The sequence below is a fragment of the Dipodomys merriami genome, unplaced genomic scaffold (genome assembly GCF_024711535.1).
Source record: "Dipodomys merriami isolate MVZ:Mamm:240054 unplaced genomic scaffold, mDipMer1.0.p SCAF_230, whole genome shotgun sequence".
Classification (NCBI taxonomy): domain Eukaryota; kingdom Metazoa; phylum Chordata; class Mammalia; order Rodentia; family Heteromyidae; genus Dipodomys; species Dipodomys merriami.
Window position 1 is genome coordinate 738,360 of NW_027203716.1, and position 12,143 is coordinate 750,502.

The window sequence follows — 12,143 nt, forward strand, 5'->3', positions numbered from 1 at the left end:
ATCATAATACTGAAAGTGCATAACAGATAAACAAGAGCTGTATGAGAATATTCATACTGCTATCTTTAGACTCTACTTGTATATTTGAAGATATTTGATGTATGACAACAAATCAACATGAAATATAAAGTTATTTTGGGAAAAATAAGAGTGACTCAGAAGAAATTATAAATGCAAAAACAATCTTCACAAAAACAAACACTCAGAGATATTTCATGACTTTGAAAAGGATGAAGTGGCTAAAGTTAGTATAAATTTAGAAGTATTAAAATTCACAAAAATATAAAAAGTATTCATATATTTCATAACATAACCCAAAGCAGAAATCAAATGTTGTTTAAATGATTTTTTAAAACATAGTCTCTCAAGTGCTGGGAAGGTGGATCAGTGGTAGAGTGTTGCCTTGCATTCATGAAGCCCTTGGTTTCATTCCTCAGCACCACATAAGCAGAAAAAGATGGAAGTGGTACTGTGCCTCAGTGGTACTGCTAGCCTTGAGCTGAGGTACAGCACTCAGGCCCCAGAGTTCAAGCCCCATGACCACCAAAATCAAAAAAAATAAACAACAATATGTCTCTCAAGTTTATGGCTTTAACTCAGTAATACCGCTGCTTCAGCCTAGGGCTAAGCATTCAGGTGTGGACATTTATCAACACTCCTGATTCAGACTCTACTTGATCATTTTTTAATAAATATTTTGTTTTTAATTTTCATCTTTGTAAATTCACATGCACCTATAAAACCTGGATTGGCGATCCCAGTAAGCTTCTCAAAGTACCTCCTAATGATGACTTACCAAATGTTGTATTATATTACAACAAGGAAAACAATGCTACAAATAAAGAAAACCAATAATTAAATATTAATGATTAATAAAATAAAAAACAAAACAATTATCAGTATTTTCAGTATTTGAAGTGTAGAAATATTAGATTTTATTATTTTTTCAAATATCTGTACATTTAACACTGGCTAAGGTATTGATGTTCAACCAGAGTTTTATAGAATATGCATACTCTTAAAGTTTCCCACTAAGATGACTATTTATGGCTCATCTCATCATTTGTTTATGACTTACATCATCATTTTTTCCTCACTAACATATAAAGGAAGTTAGCCCTAATGTTTTAACAGAAACTGTGTAGTTAACATAGTCTTAACTCTTCAATCTACTTCTTTACACAAAGACTTTGCAACTTCTCATTAATAAGGTTTCTATAAACTCTGAAATGTAAGTATTTAGTAGTTAATATCTGCTACCATAAATCTTAAATACTTTATAGAAAAGTTTTATACTTCCCAAACAATCCAAATTTTGGCATATATAAGCAAAATCCCAAAATTAAACATATGTAAAACATTAAAACTTTTAACAAAACTTAACACTTGCTAGAGTGTTGATTATGACAGGTGCCTTTTATAGAATAATTGAATTCCTCTTCCTGCACATTTCTTTTTTTATTTTTTATTTTATTTTATTTATTTTAATTTAATTTAATTTTATTTGTGAACATACTGTACAGAGGAGTTACAATTACATGGGCAGGATAATGTGTACATTTCTTACCAAGCATTGCAGCCTCCTCCTTTGTTTACCCTTCACATCCCTTCCCAGCCTCCCCCCTCTCCCCCAATCCCAATCCTTCTCCTTCCCCCCTTCCCCTCCCCCCCCCCGCACCTACGTTGTAAAGCTCATTTTGGACATGACAACTTGTACTTCTCATTGTTGCCACAGGTCCACCTGTATCCTTAAACAACTGGTTTTTCCCCATCTCCTCCACAAGTTATACTGAAATCAAATATAGTGAAAGCAGGGGGAAGGACATACAAAGCAACAAAGAGATAATCTTATAAATGCGTTAGAAACACATGCATGAAAGAAAAAAAACATTAAAATACACATCTAAGGGTTCATTTTCCTGACATCACATTATCTGACCTTTTCCGCTTGACTCATACATATACTAGATATTACAAATAAGGGAAACCATGGGACCTATGTTTCTTTGGGCCTGGCTTACTTCACTTAATATAATTTTTTCCAAGTTTTTCCATTTCCTAACTAATGGGGCAATGTCCTACACATTTCTTGAACAACAAATATCTGGAATTATTTTGTTTTGACATGTCAGTCTTGATTTTATTCTTAAAAGTGTGCTTATGTAAGAAATATATGGTTCTAAAATTACACAACAATTCTTTTGAACTTACTAGTTTTGAACTTACTAGTTTAATAAAAACTTACTAGTTTAATAAAATCAATAAAAGTATACTTTATATATAAAAAAATTTCTTTGCTCAATTCAGCATCACATACACTAACATTGGAATGATACAGAGAAGATTAGCATAGCCCCTGTGCAAGGATGACATGCAAATTCGTGGAATATTCCATATTTTTACAAAAACAGATGCTGGAAGGGATGTGGCCCCCAGGGAACAGCACTGCAATCTTGGTGGGAGTGTAAACTTGTTCAATTACTTTGGAAAGCATTATGGAGGTTCCTCAAAAGACTCTACATAAAGCTCCCCTATGACACAGCAATCCCACTTTGGGGGATTTACCCAAATGATCACAAACAAGACCATACTAAAACCAGCAGGACAACTATGTTTATTGCAGCATTATTTACCATAGCTAAGATATGGAACTAACCCAGATGCCCCCATTAGATGAATGGATCAAGAAAATGTGGTATATATACACAATGGAATTCTATGCCTCTATCAGAAAAAATGACATCTCCAAATTTGTTAGGAAATAGAAAGACTTGGAAAAAAATTTATTGAGTGAAGTAAGCCAAGTCCAAAAAACATAAGTCCCATGGTTTCCCTTATTTTCAATAACGAATATATATCTGGGATAAGCAGAAAAGCTCAAACGATATGTGCATAATACCAGACAAGATGATGTTAAGGGAATTGAGCCCCAAGATAGGGACACAAGTGGTTTTATGTTTCTTGCTATTGTTTCTAACTTACTTATAATGTACGATGTCATTTATTTTTGTTTCTTTGTATGTTCCTCCCCCACACTATAACCCCTGTTTTCTCTGTATTTGAAGTTGGTGCACTACATCTTGTAGGAAATTTGGGGAGAGGAAGCGAAAAATGCTCAAATAGGGATGCAGTTTAACCAATTGTAACCATGAGATGCACAAGACACTATGTTGAAAAATGAACTTTACAATTTAGGCAGGGGGATAGAAAATGGGGAGGGGAGTGTATTTGTGGAGGTGGGAGGGAAAGGATAGTAGGGGAAATATAAAGGAGGAGGTAACAATGCTTGTTAGAAAATGTACTAATTTCCTTCCTCATGTAAATGTGACCCCTCTGCACAGTATTACTACAATAAAAAACATATAAAAATGTTCTGAGATGGAAGAGTTCATTTCCTCTATTTTACCCATATATTATCGTTAACAAAGAAATTAATGCAGAACACTGATATGAAGGTAATTTGAATGTGTGTGTGTGTGTGTGTGTGTGTGTGTGTGTGTGTGTGTGTGTGTGTGTGTGTGATCTCGGCAGCGCACCAGCAAACATACGTGAGCATGCAAACGCACCCAATGCATGTGTGTTGGAGTGCTCAGAGTTAAAATCAGGGCTTCAAGGTCTTGCAAGGCCTTTCCTATCTAGCTTGTTGAGCTACTATATGAGCTACATCTCCATTCCTGGCTTTTTGCTAGTTCATTAAAAATTTTGAAAAATAATTTCATGAAGTTGTTCTTTTTGTTTTTGTTTTTGTTTTTGTTTTTTGGACCTGATTGGCTCCGGAATGTTATCCACAGATCTCAGGCTCCTGAGTAGATATCCAGATTAGATAGGATTACAGGTGTGACCAGCCAACACAAGGCTTTCAGAATAATTTTTAAAATAGAAGAAAATTTACTTCGTGGGGCCTGTTTTATTATCTCCTACTTTTAAAGCATTTTAGAGTGATTATATGTGAATTTATTTCGTTTTTGGATTCTTAAAAGACAGTAAGTGATGATATTTAAAGGTTTTATTACTTTTTAAAAAGGAAACTGGAACTGTGGGACAGAAAAAATTTGGCTCTCTTTGGACCTCAATTTATAAGCTCTGCTCTGTGCATGATAACCCAATATCACAAACATAGTCTGTGTTGAAGACAAAATGTGATAGAAAACAATCACCATAATAACATAGCAAGTATTGCTATGCTATTATTTCTTGGTCAATATGAATATTGAATTGAGAGTGTAAGAGAATGGAGAGATTTTACCCACCTTTTTGATATTTCTGAAAGACTTTTGGAAACTTTGACTCATTTCCTTCCTTACTGTGTGTGTCTGTGGGACATGCACTTACTGTCTTTAATTACAATTTTTCTCAATAGTAAAATGGCAATAACATTAGCATTATAGCAAATGTTATCTTAAGAATTAAGAGAAATAAAACTTATGAAACACTTAACATATACTTCTATGAATGAACTTTTAGTTTAGCTATGTCTTTTTAAAATACTAAACAGAATGTGATGAGTAGTGCAGAAACCATTACATGTAATGAGCAACCAGAAGTAATATCTATTGACCATACTCTGCTTCCAAGGAAGCCAGGTAGATAACTTCTCATGCTGTAAATCAAACTGGTTATCTCATGCCTTGATCGTGTAAAAATATCAGGGAAAGAACGATGAAGGAATGTTGTAGACTGAGGTGAAATACATATGAAAATGTGCAAAACTGAAAAAACATAAAAGTATCAGAGCAGTATATTGTGTTTACATCATTCAAGTTACAAAGATAAGGAAGACATAGAAAATGAATTCTCTTTTTGATGTGCTATCATAGGTCCTTAGAAGGATGAACACTTTCCTCATTCTTGTAGAGGAATCATCAGATGAGGGGAACTGTATATTTTTTTGTTTTCATCCTTACATTTATTCTTCACTTTCAAATCTGAACAACATGAGACAGAAAGAAACCAAGGGAAATTAGTCACACAGACTTTGGAAAGAAAAATCAAATTAAAATAAATAAAATACATATAGCCTTGTAAAAGGTCTAACTAAATTGAGTTATATAGTCTCAAGCGTTAACAGAAAATGATCTAAGCAATATCATGTTATAAAAAATTGAAAAATGTTAGGACTTGCTTAATGTTTTCCTTTCTACTACCGTGAACTAATTATTGATTTTGTATAGAGAGATTAAAGATGAGGTTAACAAGAAACTTGATTAAAAATGGACAAATGTTTTGAATAGACATGTTTTCCAAAAAGCCCTGAAAATCGCGTGTGGGTTTACAAATTTGTATTTAATACAACTTCTATGTGGCTTAATTCTTTGTAAAGAGAAGTCATTAGAGAATTGCAATTCAAAATTACTAAGATACTTACTACTTCATAACTATCATAACTCATCAAAAATATCCAAGGAACCAGGTAATTCCAAGCGATTAGGAGGTTGGGGTAAAAGGATTTGCGTCTAAGGCCAGTCTTGGGTACTTCACACAGTAAAAAACCTGCCCTTTAAAAAAACTCAAAAGGTAATAATGTTGGATCGCGAGACTGTGGAGAAAAGGAAATTTTCTACACTCTTGGTCAAAATACAGGTTAGTGTTCTCGTTGTAGAAAGTAGTATGCAGTTTTTTAAAGATATCCAAAGTTGAAATATCATCTGGCACACCAATCATGTGATTATTTCTCTCTGGGTAACTTGTAAATACATCTGTAGTTCATTGTTATTCATATTATTCACAACAATAGCCAAGATATAGATCGAAGTTCAGTGTTCAACTACAGATTAATAAAGCAACTGTGGTACTTGCACAAATATCTTTTTTCTGTTGATCCCAAAGTAAATTTTTTTTATTATTTTCCTGTTATCATGTGATTAACCTCTAAATTATATATCCAGATATATGATTTAATTTAACCAAAACTATTTATTGAGCTTAAGGACCTTCTACTCTCTACATTCTTCACAGTAAGATCACCAAATATGATGAGTCTGAAATAATTAGTCTCTTTTTGGCCTATGTTAATATTATTTACAATGTGTGTGTAATGTTTAAAAAGTAGTATTTATTTTAGCTTAATTGCTCTGAAGAGATAGTAAATGATATTATCAAAGCCTAAAAATGATTAGATTTAAAATTTAGAATTCAGGAAACGGCTTTGACCACACTGCTTACTGGAGCCTTCACTACAACCTGTGGGTGAACAAGAAAGAAGGGGGTAACAATACTCAGCAAGAAATGTACTCCTTACCTTACACATGTAACTAATCCCTCTTTAAAGCATCTTTACAACAAAATAATTTTTTGTTAAATAATGAAAATAAAACCTAACGGGAAATAGAAAAACAATTTAAAAATTTAGGTTTAAAACGCAAGTAAAATTTAGGCCTACACGCTGAGCAAGAGTTATGATAAATGTGAAAAAAAAGAGGATTATATTAACATGATGGTTCGGTTATATTTAGGCTTAGGATTAGGCAAGGTGTTCCAGTTAGAGCTGGGGTTAGGATGAGAAAAAGATGTAAGGTATTGTGTAAAACTGCCACACATTTTAAGAAGAATGAATGGCAAGAATGAATGAAAACCAATCTGTGTTACTTTAAACATTCAGTTATAATTTGGTTTAATGTGTGAGATACAGTTTTATTCTGGTTAGGGTTAGGGAAGGATAAGTTTTAAGGTAAATTTTAGTTTTCCACTAAGAAGTAGAAGCCAAAAAATGTGTGATTGAATAGAATCTAGACAATTTTCTTTACATTAACCATTTGGTGTTAAATCAAACTTTGATTAGGATTAGGTTTCTGGTTATCCGGGGTTGAGGATAGAGTAAAGAAGTGGTTTAAACTGGTGGCTCGCACCTATTATCCTAGCTACTCAGGAAGCTGATTTCTGAGGATAACAGTTGAAAGGTAGCCCCAGTAACGGTGCTGTTGCTCAAATGGTTAAGTGCACACCTTGAGCTATAGAACTCGATGATTGTGCCCAGGCCCAGAGTTCAAGCCCCACGACCGACAAAAAGAAAAAAAAAAAAAGAAATGTGTCAAATGTTAAGTAAAGCTGAACTTCTTTTTTAGGTTCTAGGAATTCAGGAAAAAATTTAATAATGGAAGTACAATGTATTTCATAATATCAGGATTTGAGATCAATGGGTATAATGATTCCTGTTATAGAACAAGATACATTCAGTGTTAAGAGTGAGAAAGTCTGTAGAGTTTACAGAAAACCTGCAATTTATTTCGAGAATGAGGGTCAAATTGAAGTTAAATTTTAATTATAAGTCTAGTAAGTATTAGAATGAATGTGAACTAGAGAATTGCTATTAATAATAGAATGTACTTACAATTAGGCTGATGGTTATACTCAATGTTCCAGTTAAGAAAGATTAAGTTTAGGGTTAGAAAATGACTAAGATATTGGAAAAAAATTGAAACATATGTTTGGAAGTCTTATTTGAAACAAGTTAGGATGAGTGAAAACTAGTGTACTTGTGTTAGTGTTAGTATTGTCATATAATTTGGATTAAGATTAGGGTCAGTATTTTCTTCTGATTATATTTCTGTTATGAATAAGAAAGTTTTTAGTATAAAATTAGGTTCTCACTAACAAGTAGAAGCAAATATGTGAGAATGAATAGTAACTAGAAGTTTATCATTATGTTTATTCCTCAGTGACCATTCTTGTAAGGATTAGTAAGAGTTTTCAAGCCAGGTTTAAGTTGAGAGTTAGCTTTAAGTAATGTACTAGATGGTAAGTAAATCTGAAACTGTTTTAGGATACAGTGGTTCAGGAAAAGGTAGGATCAATGGAAACTATAGTATTTTTCCTGGTAAGACAATTTGAGGACAAATAATATAATGGTTCATGTTAGGGAACAAGATAACTTCAGAGGTAGAGTCAGATAATTTGTGGGAATTAGGGCAAACAAACTCATTTCCAGAGTGAAAACTGGAATATTCATGAGAATGATTAAAAACTAGACTTTTTCTTTAACATTAGAATTGGATTATAATTAGGGTGAAAGTTAGGTTTCAGTTCCAGCTGAGGTTAGTGTAAGCATAAGAGAAATGGAAAATTTAGGGTCAAACTGAATGTAAAACTTTGAATGAGAAGTCAAGTTAGAATTAGAATGAATGTGAAATAAGAAACTGCTAATAATATTAAGATTAGGGTATGATTAGTGTGAGGGTTAACCTCAATATTCCAGTTAGGCTAGGATTACAATAAAGACAAGATAATGAGTGAAACTACAAACTATGTTAAGAAAGATAAGTTGAATAGAATTTGGATGAATAAAACTAATGTATTTGTGTGTTTTTTAGATACCAAAGGCCATTAGTTCTAGGTTTAGGTTTACTTTTCTAATTAAGTTTAGGCTTAAGGTTAGGGAACGGTAACCTTTAAGGTAAAACTGAGTTTTCTGCTGACACTTTCAAGTAAACTAAGTATGAAATTTAACAAAAACTACAGAGTTTCCCTAAGTTTATTATTCAGGGTTCAATAGGGTTAAATTTAGAGTTAGGTTTCTAGTAAGGATTAGGTATATAGTTATGGTTTAGAAGTAGAGTAGATTTTAAGTAAACCTGCAACTTGTTTTTGGAGATACAGGAGTTCAGTAAAAGTTAAAATCTGTGAAAACTATGGTATTTTTTATGATATGAGGATTTGAGATTAATGATTCCTAATAGGGAACAAGATAGATTTCAGTGTCCAAGTCAGAGAATCTTTAGGATTTGGAGCAAACTGCAAATCATTTCAAAGACAATGCTTATCTAAAAGGAAGTAATCTAAACTTGAGTAATTTCCATTAATTTCAGATGGGGTTACTATTATCATCAAGGTTACTCTTAGGGTTCTGACCAGAATAGGAGTTAGGATTAGGGAAATGGAAGGTTGAGAACTTGAGTGACTTACTTCCTTTGTGAATGTATATGCACTATTCCAGGACTTCAAATCAGTGCTTGGGTTCTGTCCCTGAGCTTTTTGTTGTAGGCTGACATTCTACCACTTGAGCCACAATCCACTTGCAGCTTTCTTTGGCAGTGAATTGGAGATAAGAGTGCCACAGACGTTCCTATCTCAGCTGACATTGAACTGAGATCCCCAGATCTCTGCCTTCTGATTAAAAATAGGATTAATGAGCTACTGGTTCCCAGGAATGTGCCTGACTTTTACTGAATGCTTTTACTTTTGTTCGAGATCGAGACATGAATTCAATATCTGACAGCTTTGCTCACTATGTAGCAATCTGCCACTTGAGCCATATCTCCAATAATGATTATTTTAAATAGCTGGAAATCATTAAATTTTCTTCAGATGATAGGCATCATTACAGTTGTTCTAAAATTCATCCTAATGAAAAAAGATTTATAAACCCTAGAGATGATCTGAGCAGATTCTCATGCTTTGCTTATAAATGCATAACATTTTAGGGACATGGTTTTTTAATTATTAAGTGGCAAAGGAGTTATCATTAAATAAAGCAATTTATGCATACAAAATACCTTGCTCAATGCCAACCCTTTCAATAGTCTCATCCATCCCTCCTCAATGAATCTCTTCCTTCACTCTTCTTAAATTTGTAGGATATTTACTGGATTCCTTTCTGAACTTCCCCCCTTTCCTCCTGTTCATTCTACCTTCTTTTCACCCTTTACCTCTCTTTTGACTACCCACTTCCATATTATCCATCAACTCTACTCCTAGGCATTTATCTGAAAGTTTGCAAGCCAGGATATAGTAAAATTTTCAGCACAACCATGCTTACTGAATCAGCCCAGATACACCTCAAGAGAGAAATGAATGAAAAAAATTTGCTACACACACACACACACACACACACACACACACACACACACACACACACACACACACTGGAAATTCTACTGACCCATCAGAAAGAATATTGTACCATTTGTATCTCTCATTTCTCATTTCTTCTGCCTGGTATCCCATTTTTGCCTTACTGTCTCTGTACTGCAGTAACTGCCACATGCAAACTGATGTAAAAGATTTTCAGAGTTATTGGTTATCCATAGATTCCTGAATATGATGTCTTTGCTCATTTTGTATATTCATGACTTTGATTAGTGATTGTGCAAATACATTTTTACCATTTGCTACACAGAAAAGAGATGAACCACTTGTACATATATTTACATACATGTATATACATACATACATGGATATATACATTTTATGTTTACAAGAATGATGGGGCTAACAAAAATCATATGCATTTTACTTCCTTTTCAGTTCTTTCAAAGCCGAAATAACTTTGTCTCTTTTGAATACCTAATTTTAAAGAGGATGTCACCATATCTGCTCTGTCAGTGGCCTTGAAATTAGATGTTCAAATAGGACAGTTATTTAGGCTTTGTGGTGGAAGACAGGAATATTACTAGGGTTTTATTCAGGAAAAAGCAGTAGGCTCTGTAAGGGTGAATGAAGCAATTTTTCAATAAATTAAATATTATCTCCTGCGATAACCTGATTTTTTCTTATTTTAAACCTAAACTTTTTTGACATTAAAATTTAGATTCATACATTTTTTGAATAGATAAAACTCTTAGTGGGCTGGGAAGGTGACTCAGTGGTAGACTGCTTGCTTTGCATGCATGAGGCCCTGGGTTCGATTCCTCAGCACCACATAAGCAAAAAGAAAAAAACCAGAAGTGGTGCTGTGGCTCAAGTGGTAGAGCACTAGCCTTGAGATGAAGAGCTGAGGGACAGTGCCCAGGCCCAGAGTTCAGGCCGCAAAAACGGACCCCGCCCCCAAAATAATCTTAGTAACTGGTCATGTATTTCTGAGGTTTGATTACCAAGACATTTCAGATAAACACTGAATTTCATGGATTTTATGTCAAGGTTTTTTTAGAAATTGAATCAATCTCCATATGAGATAAAGCAAGATATTCCATGACTTATGCAATTATTCCAATAGACTTGAATATACCTTACTTTTGAATGGTAGGAGATTCATATTATACCTACAATATAGAATAATTAAGAAATAAATGATCGTATTCATTTTTCCCTCATCTAGAAAGAAAGAATCTCATCATAGATGACAAAAACTTGAATGGAAGGGTCATAAAATTATGAAAAATTCATCATTAAGAGTTAGATGAAATAGTCATTTTTGAAGATCACCTCTTGAAGCTTCCATTTCTTTTAAACAAAATGTATTTGCACTCAAAATATCTCTCCAGCAATGTTATAACCAAACCACCTCCTTGCCAAATAGTTTCTCTGATTAATCAAATAAATATTTAACTATGTTGCCATAAAGAGGTGAATCCTTTCAAGTGGGCATAGTTGTAAGAGATTTGGTCACTGAGGACTTATGATCAAAGAGGGTGTTAAGATCAAAGTCTTTTCCTCCTCTTCCTTCTTTTTCGTCTCTGTCTCCTTCTCCTTCTCTTTTTCCGTCTCCCTCTCCCACTCCTATTCCTTCTCTTCTTTACTTCCTGGCTTCCATGAATACACATACTCCATCACATGTTCCTGACATGGTGTACTGTGCCACCACCAACCCAAAGCAATGAGGATAAGAAACATAAACTGAAATGTATAAAATCAGAAGGCAAGAATAATCTTTTCCCCTTTTAAGTTAATTTTATAAAGTATTTTGTCATATTAAAAGGAGACTCTCACAGCATGCTCTCATTTATTATGAGGGATAAGATTTACAGGAAAAAAATCTGGCTAACATCGCCCTAATACAATGATGTATTAAATTAACATTATATTAGAACAAATCTACTTTAAAATATCAGATATACTTCAATCAGAGGTAAAAAATCACCTCTATGGTTTCCTATGAAAAGATGATAGAAAACAATCTGTTCCTCAAGGAAATTGACCTATAATTGGCAGTACTAATAAATGATGTAAGAAGACTATAGAACAAATTTCAACTCAAAGCGCATGATATAAAATTTACTTTGTCCCATGTATAGTATCTATGTCTGGCTCCCAAAATGACTGGAATTTTATCATATTTTTAATTAACTTTAAGTAGTTGTGTGGGAGTTGCTGTTTGACAAAGCAGTTTCTGAATAGTGTTTAGTAAGTTCTTTTTTTCTTTTTTCTTTCCTGAAGTTTGAGCTCTGGGGCTGGGCCCTATCCCTTACCCAGGGATGCCTTTGGATGAATGC

General features: G+C 33.6%; 1 non-coding gene across 1 annotated transcript; it reads left to right on the forward strand.

Moving 5' to 3' along the window:
• The first annotated feature begins 2,294 nt into the window (after positions 1-2,294).
• Positions 2,295-2,401, forward strand: LOC138835225 (U6 spliceosomal RNA). Its single transcript, XR_011374516.1, has one exon. It is a non-coding gene; the product is annotated as a U6 spliceosomal RNA (small nuclear RNA).
• Positions 2,402-12,143: the final 9,742 nt, after the last annotated feature.